Source organism: Furipterus horrens, unplaced genomic scaffold (genome assembly GCF_987537825.1).
Source record: "Furipterus horrens unplaced genomic scaffold, mFurHor1.1.pri manual_scaffold_4, whole genome shotgun sequence".
NCBI lineage: Eukaryota > Metazoa > Chordata > Mammalia > Chiroptera > Furipteridae > Furipterus > Furipterus horrens.
In genome coordinates this window covers 134,331,602-134,346,470 of record NW_028327174.1, presented here as the reverse complement: position 1 = coordinate 134,346,470, position 14,869 = coordinate 134,331,602, and positions in this window count along the sequence as shown.

Here is a 14,869-nt window from a genome sequence, read left to right as displayed (position 1 = left end):
TACAATAGCTTAAAAGTTTGCTTTCTGCTAAAGGACCCCCTCATCCTGGACTGAGAACAACAGATGTTCAGCATGTACCTTGATGCAGTTTCTTAGGGCCTATTCTGGGCTGATTTTCAAGAACAGAATGTGGCTAGATGAGTTTCCTTATCATCCATGCATGTGTAACATTCTTTTCTCTGTTATATAAAAGTAATACTGTAATCATATAAATCAATAATTGGCACAATGATTTGTAACTTTCTTGGATGTAATTCACCTAAATAATTAATAAATGCCTGTTGAGGCAGGGGCAAACTGCTCTTTCTCCTCTAGAAAGTGGCCAGTTTTGTCCCCTCTTCTCCATAGGATTATTGCAGTCTCTGTGCATTTATTAATTTTATCCACAATGCCGTGGACCCTGTTGGTTGGAGGTCTGTGACAATTGAATGGTATAATGGCTTGCCGAAGCAAGGCCTATAGGTCACAGCTGCCACTCCCATTTTGAGGGACTGGATAAACACTTGTGGATTGTTCTCTAGACTCAATGAGAAGAACCAGAGGGGAGGGCCAGCTCCAGTGGAAGTGCTGCTCCACCGAACCACTGCTCCTATCCAGCTGCAGGTGCAGACCAAGGATGCCCTCCTGGAGCCAGGTGTAGGAAGACAAGGAAACATCTTGTTGCCCACGCTGGTAGCCTGGAGAGAGTCCAGATGGCTACTTGGACCTGGCCTTGGGAGATAAAGACTCCCCACTTGCATTGGCTGGCACTTGCTATTCCTTGGGGACAGGGAGTAGAGAAAGACTTGCAGATAGTGACTTGGGTAATTGGGCAATGGCCTCCATTGTTACGAGTAACTTATCCAGGGCCAGCTGGCCATGAGACACTCCTCCATGGTTCCTTTGTAATTTCTCTGTGGCCTACTATGAGTTCCCCACTCCTACTGCAAGTAAATGCAGAGCCACCGGTTGAAGTGCAGAAGGTGTGGTACACATGCTCTGGGAGTCCCCCTCTGCCTGCCATGGTGTTGTCAACAGATCAGAAACTTACATGTATATTGCCTGAAGGGAGGGACTTACCAATGTTGTTTCTAGTAACTGCTTTGTCTTTTTGTCCCTAGGGTGGAAACTAACAACCCAGTGGAATGGGTGCATACTTATGCTGCAGTAGCGAACCAGTCAGCCTGTTAGATCTGCACTGAGATTCCTCTCAGAACATCTACTGGTCTTCCCTGGTTCATATCTCCTGCTTCCACAGTGAACTGGACTTAGTTGCAGTACCAATGGAACCTTGCACACTCCTTGTAGAACGTGACTTGGACAGACATCTACGTTAGGACTAAGCAACATTATAACTAGTCCCGATCAACAGCTAGATATATTGTGTAGGATGGGTTGGGATGGCTTACAGCTGACACTGCGGAGTTGGCTAGACCAGCTCCCCCTGTACTGAAAACCTCATGGGAAGGGCCCATGTGGGCTGGACTTCACTGAGCATTGTTGCAAGCAGAGGGGTAATGCGTGGGCTACAGTGCCCACTGGAGCCCTTTGGGTGTGTGGCTTGTATGAGTGGCCTTACTTGCCTAGAGATTGGACCGGCTGCTGCATGTGGGGCTGGACTTACCTGACTGCTCGAGTCCAGAAGACTCTTGTAACTCAGCCAATCAATTGGGAAGTATTTAAGGCATGGCACCAGGTGAAATGTACCTCCTGGAGGTATTACTCATTAGCCAAATTTTCTCCTCAAGCTGCATCCATAGTAGCAGAAGCTGAGGTGACTGGTACTGGCATTGCATACTACTTGAGCACTGAATGCAATGCATGATGCCTTGAACCTCTTGAATGAGGAAGTGTACCAGCTACGGAAAGTAGCTTTGCAGAATTGCATGGCCCTACACATACTTACTGCCTCCCAGGGTAGGGTGTGTGCCCTGGTAGGAGCTGAATATTACATGTATGTCCCTGATGCTCACCACAATGTCAGCCAAACCTTGTAGGCTCTGACCTCTGAAGTGCATGCCATTGAATGCCTGACCGGCGATCCATTGCAGGAATGGTGGGCATCCTTGACCTCTGGATGGAGGTTGGCCATTGCTATAATTGCTTGTTTCTTACTCACTTGTTGTTGTAGCCTTTATTGCTGATGTGGTTTATAGGTACAGGGCTCAGCCCTCCTCACCAAGGGAACTTTGCAAAAGATAGATCTTGTGTAGGTTGTAAGGTGAGGGAGCCTGAAGGGGTAGAGTGTGAGGACAATGGAATCTAGTCAGGCTTTCTCACTCTGGATGCCCAGGCATGGGCTGCTAGAGATAATAGTAGATTCACTTGTTCAGTGCACTTGCAGTTATATAAGCATTGATATCATATCTTGGCTGGTAGCTGGCTTTGTCTACATATAATATATAAGTGCAGCAAGTGGTGAGGTGTTGCACTGCAAGCTGCGGGAGCATAGTTGGTGGCCAGCTGGTGGTCCAGCGCATGCACACGGTGCTGTGCACGCATGGATGCTGTAATAATATCTGCAATAAAGGGATGTCAGAGATTCCAGCCTTACCTCATATATTCTTCTGATTGCTGAACAAAAAAAGCCTGCCTTGGAGACACCAACCAACTACCAGTAAGTGACTTAGGCCTCAGGGAGAATAGATCCTATTTTTAAAAAGGCACTCAGACTTCATCCTCATCTTTACAAAAAGATTTTTGGATTAATGTCTTATGACACATAGTCTAAATCTCTATGCATACTCCATGAATCATCTTGGTTTATCTTGCAGGCCTGACCCATTATTTATCTCTTGTGAAGACTGAGAACGTTGTGTACCAACTCCTTTGTTCTAGGGGGCCATCAATAGTTGTTATCACTGCCTGCTTTTTAAATGTTGTGAGCTGTAAAATGTGGTGCTCTATTTTCCTGGGATGTTTTCTTTTCCATTGAGAGTAGTTAAATTGAAGGTTTTTTAACAGTATGGGAAGAAAGACATTGGTAGTGAAAAAACAGAGCATTTGAAATTAAAAAAATAAGCAATACATTTATAGCAATATGTAGGGATATTATTAGTGATTAGTATTATAGAATAATATCTCTAGAGTGAAAAATGCTAATCACTATAATTCAGCATATTTCCTAGTTCTTTTTCTTTTTAAATAAAAGAATGCTTTTGTTTTAGAATGAGTAAACCATGTCCTGCTATAGTTTGCATTGGTTTATTTTATGTAAGAGGATAGAACATAGTACTTATATGGCTATTTTGCCTTCAAAATTGTAAGTTAAGAAATAATATTCCAGACACTCTTATATTCTCTTTAGATATGGCCTTGAATGAAAAGAGGCAACACCTCTTTTCTCCAATGATAAAAACTCCACACACCATTTTCCCTTCCTTTTCTAGAGATATGGATTTTCTGTTTTCTTTACCTGTATCCTGGGTCATAATTATCCTTCTAAAATAAAGCATTTAGTAATTGGCCAACATATCTTAATTTCAGATTTGTTTCTGTTAGGGAAAAGTTCAATGTTTGATTTGAGTCTACTACACTTATTTATATGTTTTATAGACATTATCTCTTTTAATTACTTAAGTTTAATGATAGGTGATATAGGTTTGATTGTCTGCATTTCGGAGCTGAGAAAAAATAGGGCCAGAGAGTTTTCATAAATTATCCCACATTTTTATATAGAGAGTGAGTTGAAATTACAACCTGGATCTGAAGAGCTATAAATATAAGTTCTTCACAATTCAGTAGGCTACTGGACTGTTACAATGATTTGCAGGGGTTTTTACATGGCCTTTTTATGATTAAAAGATTTTGTAAGGATGATTCATTCCTCTTTTACACCCCAAAATAGAAAATACAAGTGGAAAATCAGGCTTTTGATGAGGAGATGAAGAACTTGGCTTTCTACATGTTCTTTTTCAGGTGTCTGTTGTACATCTAGGTGGAGTTGGATATATGGGACCAAGACTGGAGAGAAAGGTTTGGGCACATCAATAACATGTACATAATAGATGAAAGACACTTGTGATCTTAACTCATTTTTGACCTGTTTTCTTTGTTCTTGCAGTGTTTTGTGCAATTGTGAAAGTAAGGGTAAAGTGATTTAACGTATGGGAGGTTCTGCTTTAAATAAGACAGATGGAACCAAGAGTCTGAGCAGCTATACCATTAGGAGATGTGGGTAAGGGCCAGTCAGAGTACTTAACGTTTGTCTAAGCCAGACATTCTAAAAATCTGCTGTGTGTCAGAATCTCTTGGAGAGCTAATTAAAAAATTAGAGACTCAGTAGAGTAAGACCTAGGCCTTTGTGTTTTTACAAAGTTCTCAAAAAGATTCTGATAGTATGTAGAGTTTGAGAAGCACTACTCTAAACAATATTCTGAAATTTCTACCTCATCACCAATGACTATAAAAAAAGCAATCACATGTTCTTCATTATAATGTAGAAGAATCTATGCTGATCTGAAATTTGAATTTCACATTTTATGCAGTTATCTGGGGCTGACAAATATATTTACACCATGAGTCTTTTAAAGATGGTTCCATCTTGCTTCTTCTACAGAAGGTGAGGATGAGCATGGCTAAGACATCTGAAGAGTCTCCTTCTCAAACCTTACTTTCACTGTGGGAAATGGCTTAAGGGGAAGGAAATGAGTCCTGACCCTCCTTGGAAGCAATACTTACCCGTATTTTGGCATCAAGGGGCAGCTGCCAATTTCACCTGCAGGCAGGAAGTACACACCTGTTAGCTAAATGGTTTTTAAGATAACCTATACTTGGCCAGATTACAAGGAACACTGTTATTATGGCATCAAAAAAGGAAGCTGACTTACATGCAAGTAATTCTTATTAAAGGGGATTTGGGGAAGCTGGACACTTGAGAAAAGCAGGCAACTGTGAAAAGAATATCTCCTGCTTACTGTTGAAAAAGCCAACAATTACCCCCAGTTGGGTTGGGATTAGATAAGGCAATCAGTTGTAATAGAGTTGATATCTGGGAGCGGGGCAGTTAGAGTCATTCAGAGATAGACCTCTTATTATGATTCCCTTTCCTTGATCATCTTTATCCTTCCAGCTCACCCCTACCTTTATACATAGCGGTTGCTGGTGGGGTGAGGAAGGGATGACTTTGGAAGTGCTCCTTAACCAGGCTTTTTTATGCATTTCATTGTCCAAGGCTCTGGGCTTTCTCGTCAGCAGGCTTTCCTGCCCTATCATTAGTCGTCATGGCAAAAGAGCCTCATTCTCATGAACTGACCCATGCTGTGAGCAGGTCACCTCAGATGGAGGCTTGTGGCTTTATTCAGAAGCTTCTGAGATTCCCAGATATTGAGGCAAGATGCAAATATGGGGACACACTTTCACTGCTCCTCAGTTCAGTTTTTGACCATTGGAAGAAATGGTGGTCTATCTGATGACCGAATGCATGCTTTCCCGTGGGCATGGTAGATTCTCACCTTTCACAGTTACAATTGCAGAAAGATTCTTTGTGAGAGCAACAGTTAACTTTCTCTGGATGTTACTACTGTTTAGGGAGAATAAGTATTTTTTCCCCTCCTTTATATTTCTCCTTCACTTATGCTTAAAAACAGGTAATTGGAGCAGGGCTTCCAAGTGTAATCTTGCCCAAAGGCTAAGCTTGCCACCTAATGACACACGTTGTTCTTCTTTATTGAGGCAGTCTTGCACTCCTTATCCCTAAATTAGTTCCTTTTTCTCCTTTGCTTTATTATTCATCCATCTCCTCCTTTTTCGTTTGGATTTTTGCAAGTGAACCATGACAAAGTCTGTCTTTGTGAGGTTGTGTGTCTGGGCAAGAGTTCATCTGTGTGAGTGAGTGAGCCCCTCCTTTGCATTAAGTGTTTATTTAAGCCAAGGCAGTGGAAAACTGACAAAAATCTCTGGCATTGATTGCCTCGTAATGATCTCACATTAATCCAGGGAGGAAAATCTAGCTGAAAATTGAAAATGCTGAAATTCAGTTGAAGGGTCCCCTTGTCACAGGCACATATAAGCAGCTCAGACTCAGAGAAAAAAGCAGAAACTGGTGTTTCAACTGTTGAGAGTGTTTGTGTAAAAGTATAATTAATACTTTCACATCCTGTTCTGTCAAAAACATTTTACATACCACTCATGTGATGTTATAGCCAGGTGAACATATAACATGAGGTCAAGATAAGGGAATACTGATGTGATTTTCTTTGTTCAGATATGGGTTGGAATCTTTACAATACCCCTGTTAACCTAGTATTACTTAGCCCATTGAGTCTGAGGTTTGCCACTTAAAATGGGACTAGTGTCAACGTCACAAATCTGTGGTAAGGATTAAAAGAGAATATTCAAATTGCTTAATATACCGCCTGTTAATTTATAAGTCACTCGTTATAGTAAAAATTTGTCATCCTTGATTCCCTTATAATAAAAGTGTAATAGTCTACCAATCTGAGCTTGGATATTATTTCCCTTTCTAGGGTCATTTCTTTCTTTAGTTGAAAAAGAGACCTAGAATTTCTGAAGCACACCGGGCATTTCTGTTATATACCAGATACTCTGCTTAGCAGTATAACCTTACCAAACACTTGTACAAACTCTGTAAAGGCCTATTATTATCTTGCAGATGAAAAAATAGAGGATCAGAGAGGTTCTGATGTAAGTGGGGGAGTGAGTATAAAATAAGGGTTTGTCAAGTCCCAAAGAGTCTGAGTATAATTGAGAATCAGGGTATATTTTATCGCCTAAGTTTGCCTTAAAAGGTTGATTTTCTCAGATATTATTTAACAAAATCTAATTTGATGGTTGGTAGAGTCTTTTAGTCTGTACAGAGGAGGGAATATTAGCAACCCTACCTGACTGCTTGATTCCTAGGGTAAATATGTGATATATGTATTCAATATATCAAATTTGCTCCTATTATTATTAAATAGATTCAATTATTCTGCCCCTTTACCAAGGTGACTCTCTCCAGACACACATCTCACAGACTTGAAGCTTTTCCGTGTCCTCTTCTTTATCCTACTTGACATTCCAAAGGCAGTAACCCCTCCTTACCCTCACCCTAGGCCAGCTCACATCTTTTTCCTCTTCATTAGCCAGTGGAACTCTAGGTGTTCTTCAGTCTCCCTGGCACGAATAACCCTGGGTTCTTGGTTATGTTCTAATATTCCTTTCACATGTGTCCTCTTTTTTTATCCTGCAAAGCCATTTCTTTCTTCTCTTTTATTCTTCTTCCGTGAAGCCAGAATTAGCTGGGAAAGTTCAGTAAAGTGGTGTAGGGGGAGACATGAGGGTTCTAGTTCTAACTGGGTGACCTTGGTAAGTGATTTAACATCTCCCTGCCCAAGTTTCATCACCAGTCAAAACAAATATTCTGGCTGAACTTTCTATGATTCTTTCTTGACCATGGCCCCAAAGGCTGCAGATGAAGTTTTTGTGCCATGGCTTCTTATAGATGTACAGTATCCTTAATCAAGGATGGAGTTGGTATTAACAGGTATAAACAGTGCATGTATAATAAATAAATATGTATATACAATAACAATATGCAGACATCATTTTACTTGTTTTTTCCAACACAGTGACTTGGGTCAGGTCACCCAGCTAATCAGTAGCAGAGCCAGGGCCTAAATATGGTCCTTGCAATTCTGAATCCCATATACTTTTCTCTGCACCTCAGCAGGGTAAGGTAAACTGGCTGGGGCATTAGGAAAGAAAGATCAAAACTTTTTTTTTTTTTTTTTTTGTATATGTCTCTGTGAACTGTTCTGGAAGAGTGAATGGATAGTAGAAAATTAAAGGGTAGAAATTGTGATATAAATTGTTTAGAAAGAAAAGAGATCCTCTTGATAATTATCGTTTCAGGCCTTGTGGTTTCCCCCAAATATCTATAGGATAACATCTGAGTAATGGAATGCAATAGGAAACACAACTTTAATTTTAAAATCATAAACCCAACACTAAAGAATGCAGTACAGCAACTATGGTGACTTCAGGGATTTTCTGTTTTCTGGGTGGTTTTTTCCTTAAAATAAAAACTATTCTTTATTAAAATCCTCTCTATGGTTTGCTTAAAGACCAGTTTATACAGTCTCTAGAGTTAGAAAGCTAAAGTCTTATAACCTTTTTTCATGTCAAGATCAACAACTCCTTCTCAGGTCGACCCTGTCCTGCTTTTATGAGATGGATGAAATTTCAATCTGTGTATTGTGCATTAAGTGGCCTCTTTTGTCCATGAAAGAGTTCATTCTCATTAAAAGTTCAGTGACATATTCCAGATTCTTTGTGAAAGAATCAAACATTTCTCTCTTTGTTCAAAAGGTGACTTGTTCTTTGGGGGTGTGAAAGGGGAACAGGGAAATAATGAGTGGTTGATGTTGCAGAAATCCAATGTAATGCATTTGGCTCAACTTTTTCTCATTTAAGATTTAAACCAATATTTATTTTTCAAAGGAAATTCAACCCGTATGTATCTGCCTCAGTAGCCTTGTTGGCTTCTATTGATAGGAAACAGGAAGTTACTTCTTGCCAACATTACAAAAGGCCTAAAGATCAAGTGAATTTTAATCTTGGCAAATATAGCTTCCACCCTGAAAGGTGGAACATAGGTCCCAGGTAATAACAAAAGAAAGATAAACATTATCCTTAAGTGTCTTACAAGATAAGAAAGGCAGAGAGGACAGAGCAAGTTCTAAGAATTACTGATTGTTTCATTTTGTCCCAATGCCAATATAATTTGTTTGTAGATTCTCACATGCATAGGTGATGGTATTGATGGTACAATTCATCAAACAATTCCAGCTTTAGATATTAGAGGCTTAGCATAAAAAAACACTGTAATAACATCTTTGACTTTGATTTATCTGTGCCATTCAAAACAAAAATTATGAATGCAGACTATTTATCTCAAGGAGACTCACTATTTTGATCTCTATTTTTTATATAAAATGAATGCTTTTGAGGACAGAAGGAGATATTGTTACATCATCCTGCAGAAAATGTCTTTACTATCTTATACTATCTTCTAAGGTGATTAATTTTAAAAAATGTTTCACAGAGCATATTCACCACATTTTTTCATCCACTATAAAAATTTAACACTTGGTATTGTTCTGATTTTCTGAATTTAACTAATTCAGCCCAAGATTTGTCTGTGGAAAACTGCTCTTTATACTGACTGTCCTTGGACAAAATAAGGGGTTCCCAAGGGTGGTGGAAATATTAGAAACTAAATTTCACAGACGCAGGGCCAGACTGATAACTGTGCAGAGAGACACAAAATTTGGCTACCTGAAGCACATAGTTGAAGCAGGAGTCTTGGCCTAGATGAAGTCAGGAGGCAAGGTGCTTGGTATCATGAGAACTGGGGCACAGAGTAAATTTGATTTCTGCTTGTAACTCAGCAAGGACCCGAAAGCCCACTTTCCCCATGAGATCCTGATTTGGTAAGAAATACCCAGGATAATCCCCTCCTCCAAGCAAAAGTCAAATTGTAACAAAATTCTCTTTGGCCACTGAGGGTCCTGAAGCAGTTTTTCTTAGAATGTGATTCTCTAGGCCAGCAGCATCCGCATAACCTAGAGGTTGATAAAAATGCAAATTCTCAGGCTTTGCTTAAGAACTACTCAATCATAAACTATGGAATTAGTGTCTTAAAAACCTATGTTTTAATTAGGCATCTGAGTGATTCCAATGCATGCTCATATTTGACGGTCACTGCTCTCAAGTAGTCTATGCCTTTAGGCTTTTAGCATACAACTCTGCAACGTAACCATATTATAGCAGTTTGAAAGTATGCACAATTTTATGAATTTTAGCACCGATTCTCTATGGGCAATTGGCTATTATGCACATGTTTTAAATGAATGTGTGGATTATATTTCCTTGGAAGCTTCAACCTCTGACTCCCTGGTCAGCTTGATCAGCTCAACCTTTAAACAGCGGTGGCCATCTATGTGTGATTAGGCTGCTTGAACTCTGCCTACCCTACCATTCTCCAAAAGAGTCAAGCTAGATGCAGGTAGCCCGGAATGGAAAGAATGCCCGACAATCTCTTTCCAGGATGTCCTGAAGCAATAGGTCATGTATTTATGCTAGTTCTCCTGCTGTACCTTCTTGGATCCCTGATGGAATTTCCAATTGTCCCTGGGCCAAATGAAAAAGGATCCAGATTTCTGAAAGCCCAAAACTCTTGAGATAAAAAATTCAGCCCCTTCTCCATTACCAGATTATACAGTGTGCTACTTGAGGTGCTTTAAAAAGCTCTCACCTTTTATTTCCCTTTTGGTGAAGGGTGTTCCCTTTTGTTTCTATCAAACCGAGGTAATAGCAAGTGGCTTTACATCTTATTTCTGTACATGTTCTGTGAGTTTGCATATGTATGTAGAAGTCACTCACCTAAAGGGACACAAAATTATTCTTTCTCCTATTCTGGCACCAAAAAGGCACTCCTGGCTTTGACCCCTGATGAACACATATTTTTCAGAGCTTACTCCCCATAAAAGAATTATTTATTGCTAGTTTGACCTTATTTTGAAATTCCTATATGGTCATGTACCTAGGGAGCTGGGGCTTGCCACCTGTATCCCCAGGGATTCCTTTGTCACTTCTAGCCTAAGCTTATCTCCTCTTCTCTTTGGCTTCTGGTTCAACCCATAATAGGAGAGCCATCTTCTCTCAAAAATGTAATCAGAGCAGTAGGTACCAAGTGATACTGGTATGAGGTAACCATCTGATAGAGATAGGCAGTCTTTTTTAAACTTCCTCCTGGGAAAGAAGCCAAATCCTACCAGTAGTAAACTTAGGAATCTAGTCAGTGAGCAAATTTGGTTGGAGATGGATACACTCAGAGAGAGAGAGGCAGGTCCTTAAAGTCATCCTAATACTTAATTGGCTATTTTATTTTTCATTCTTTCTTTTTTTTTTTCTTTAATCCTCACCTGAGTACATTTTTTTCATTGTTCTTTTTGTTTTTTTGAGAGAGAGAGAGTGAGAGAGAGGGAGAGGAAGGAAGAGAGAGAAACATCAGTTTCTCATCTCTCCTATGTGCCTGGACTGGGGATTGAACCTGCAACCTAGGCATGTACCCTGATAGGAATCAAACCTCCAACATTTTGGTTATGGGATGACTCTACAACCACCTGAGCCACACTAGCTAGGGCTTTTTGACCATTTCCTACCATAACATATGCTCAAAGAATTGAATGCTAAATGTGTGTCAGGCATATATACATTACTTAAGGTAGTTAATTTAATCCTTGCCTCAATTTATTAAGGTAAGGATTATTATTAGGATTCCTAGTTTGCAAGATGAGTGAACCAAAATCTACAGAGATGAGATGAATCACTGTCAAAAAGTAAGTGAATCAGGAATTGCATTCCAACCTTGGGTCATTTTAAAAAATAAATTCTGTGCTGCTACTATACCATTGGTTCTCAAGCTATCAGACCCAATCTTGTAATCCCCCTTTATAAGAAATATTTAAAAGACTCCCTGTACTATAATGAAAAAAATAAAGTATAGATAATGTAACCTACCTACATACAAAACTTTAAAATTCATTAAATGGAACACTGTTCAGCAATAACAAGGAGAAAACTACTGATTACACAAAACAACATGGATGAATCTTAAAAACACTCTGGTTAAGTAAATTTGGGCACAAAAGAGTACATTCTCTGTAATTCCATTTGTATGATATTCAAGAACAGGTAAAACTAAGCAAAACAGATATCAGAACATTGTTTGCCTTTGGGGATGGAGAGGGAGGAGATTAAAAATAAAAAGGCATGAAATGAGTAGAGTGATGGAAATATTCTGTATCTTAATGGGATATTAAATATATTTATTATAGATGTGACTCATTAAAATATACACTTAAGATCTGCGGTTTTCTTTTTTTGCTTTCTGTAATTATAATTCAATAAAATTAAGTCAATATAAAATTCTTTTTTTATTTTTTATTTTTTATTTTTGGTTTTTCAATTACAGTTGTCCCCTTTCCTCCCAATTTCTCTCCCCCACCCAACCCACCCCCTCTTCCACAATCATATCCCTCCCCATTGTCCATGTCCATGAGTAATTTATATATGTTCTTTGACTAAACCCTTCCTTTACTTATCCCCCCTCTCTCCCTCCCCCCTCCCCCCTATTGACTGCTATTCTGTTCTTTGTTCTATTTAGTTCTTTTGTTTGTGTTGTTCTTTAGTTTCCTGTATTAGGTGATATCATATGCTATTTTTCTTTCTTTGCCTGGCTTATTTCACTAAGCATAATTCTTTCTAGTTCCATCCATGTTGTTGCAAATGGCAGGAGTTCCTTCTTTCTTTCTGCTGCATAGTATTCCGTTGTGTAAATGTACCACAGTTTTTTGATCCACTCATCTACAGATGGACACTTAGGTTGTTTCCAGCACTTAGCTATTGTAAACAGTGCTGCAATGAAGATAGGGGTACATAAGTTCTTTTGAATTGGTGTTTTAAGATTCTTTGGGTATAATCCTAGTAGTGGAGTCGCTGGTTCAAAAGGCAGTTCCATTTTTAATCTTTTGAGGTAATTCCATACTGTTCTCCATAGTGGCTGCACCAGTCTGCATTCCCACCAACAGTGCAGTAGGGTTCCCGTTTCTCCACATCCTCGCCAGCACTTGTTGTTTGTTGATTTGTTGATGATGGCCATTCTGACAGGTGTAAAGTGGTATCTCATTGTGGTTTTTATTTGCATCTCTCTGATGGCTAGTGATGTTGAGCATTTTTTCATGTGTCTATGGACCTTCTGTATGTCCTCTTTGGAAAAGTGTTTGTTCAGGTCCTTTGCCCATTTTTTAATTGGGTTGTTTGTTTTCTTGATGTTGAGTCATATCAGCTCTTTATATATTTTGGATATCAGTCCCCTGTCTGTGATGTCATTGGCAAATATGTTTTCCCATATGGTTGGTTTCCTTTTCATCTTGCTGATGTTTTCTTTTGCTGAGCAGAAACTCTTTGGTTTGATGTAATTCCATTTATTTATTTTTTCCTTTATTTCTCTTGCTTTAGGAGATGTATCCGTGAAGAAATTGTTACGTGAGATACCTGATATTTTCTTGCCTATGTTTTCCTCTAGGACATTTATGGTGTCATGGCTTACATTTAAGTCTTTGATCCATCTTGAGTTTATTCTCGTGTGTGATGTAAGTTGGTGGTCTAGTTTCATTTTTTTGCAGGTCCCTATCCAGTTCTCCCAGCACCATTTGTTAAAGAGGCCCTTCTCACTCCATTTTATGTTTCTACCTCCTTTATCAAATATTAGTTGACCATAGAGGCCTGGGTTTATTTCTGGACTCTCTATTCTGTTCCACTGATCTATATGTCTGTTCTTATGCCAGTACCATACTGTTTTGATTACAGTGGCTTTGTAGTATTGTTTGATATCTGGTGTTGTGATTCCTCCTGCTGTGTTCTTCCATCTCAAGATTGCTTTTGCTATTTGGGGTCTTTTTTGGTTCCATATGAATTTATGGAGTATTTGTTCTAGGTCTGTGAAATATGTCATTGGTATTTTAATAGGGATTGCATTGAATCTGTAAATTGCTTTGGGTAGTATGGCCATTTTGATGATGTTGGTTCTTCCCATCCAAGAACATGGTATTTGCTTCCATTTATTTGTATCTTCCTTAATTTCTTTCTTCAATGTTATGTAATTTTCAGAGTACAGGTCTTTTATCTCTTTGGTTATGTTTACTCCTAGGTACTTTATTATTCTTGCTGCTATAGTAAATGGTATTTTCTTTTTTGTTTCTGTCTCTGCTATTTTATTGTTGGTGTACAGAAATGCCTTAGATTTCTGTATATTTATTTTGTACCCTGCGATTTTGCCAAATTCACTTATTATATCGAGTAGTCTTTTAGTGGAGTTTATAGGATTTTCTAGGTATACTATCATGTCATCTGCATATAATGAAAGTTTTACTTCCTCTTTCCCAATTTGGATGCCTTTTATTTCTTTTTCTTGTCTCATTGCTGTGGCTAGGACTTCCAACACTATGTTGAATAGGAGTGGAGAGAGTGGACAACCTTATCTAGTTCCTGAATTCAAGGGGAATGCTTTTAGTTTTTGTCCATTGAGTATGATGTTGGCCTCAGGCTTCGCATATATAGCCTTAATTATGTTAAGGTATGCTCCCTCTATTCCCATTTGGTGAGTGTTTTCATCATAAATGGGTGTTGTACTTTATCAAATGCTTTTTCTGCATCTATTGATATGATCATGTGATTTTTGTCTTTCATTTTGTTTAGGTGATGTATTATATTTATTGATTTGCGAATATTAAACCATCTTTGCATCCCTGGAATGAAGCCCACTTGATCGTGATGTATGATCTTTTTGATGTATTGCCGGATTCTGTTTGCCAATATTTTATTGAGGATTTTAGCATCTTTGTTCATCAGTAATATTGGCCTGTAGTTCTCTTTCTTTGTTGTGTCTTGACCTGGTTTGGGGATTAGAATAATACTGGCTTCATAGAAAGAGTTTGGGATTTTCCCCTCTTCTTGGATTTTTCGTAACAGTTTGAGGAGGATAGGAGTTAGTTCTTCCCTGAATGTTTTGTAGAATTTGCCTGTGAAGCCATCCGGTCCAGGGCTTTTGTGTGCAGGGAGATTTTGGATTACTGTTTCAATTTCCTTCTTTGTTATTGTTCTGTTGAGACTTTCCACTTCTTCTTGATTCAGTTTTGGAAGATTGTATGTTTCTAGAAATTTGTCCATTTGTTTTAGATTGTCAAATTTCTTGCCATACAGTTGTCTGTAGTAATTTCTAACTATCATTTGTATTTCTGTGGTATCAGTCGTGATATCTCCTCTTTCATTTCTGATTTTGTTTATTTGGGTCTTCCCTCTTTTTTTCTTGATGAGCCTGGCT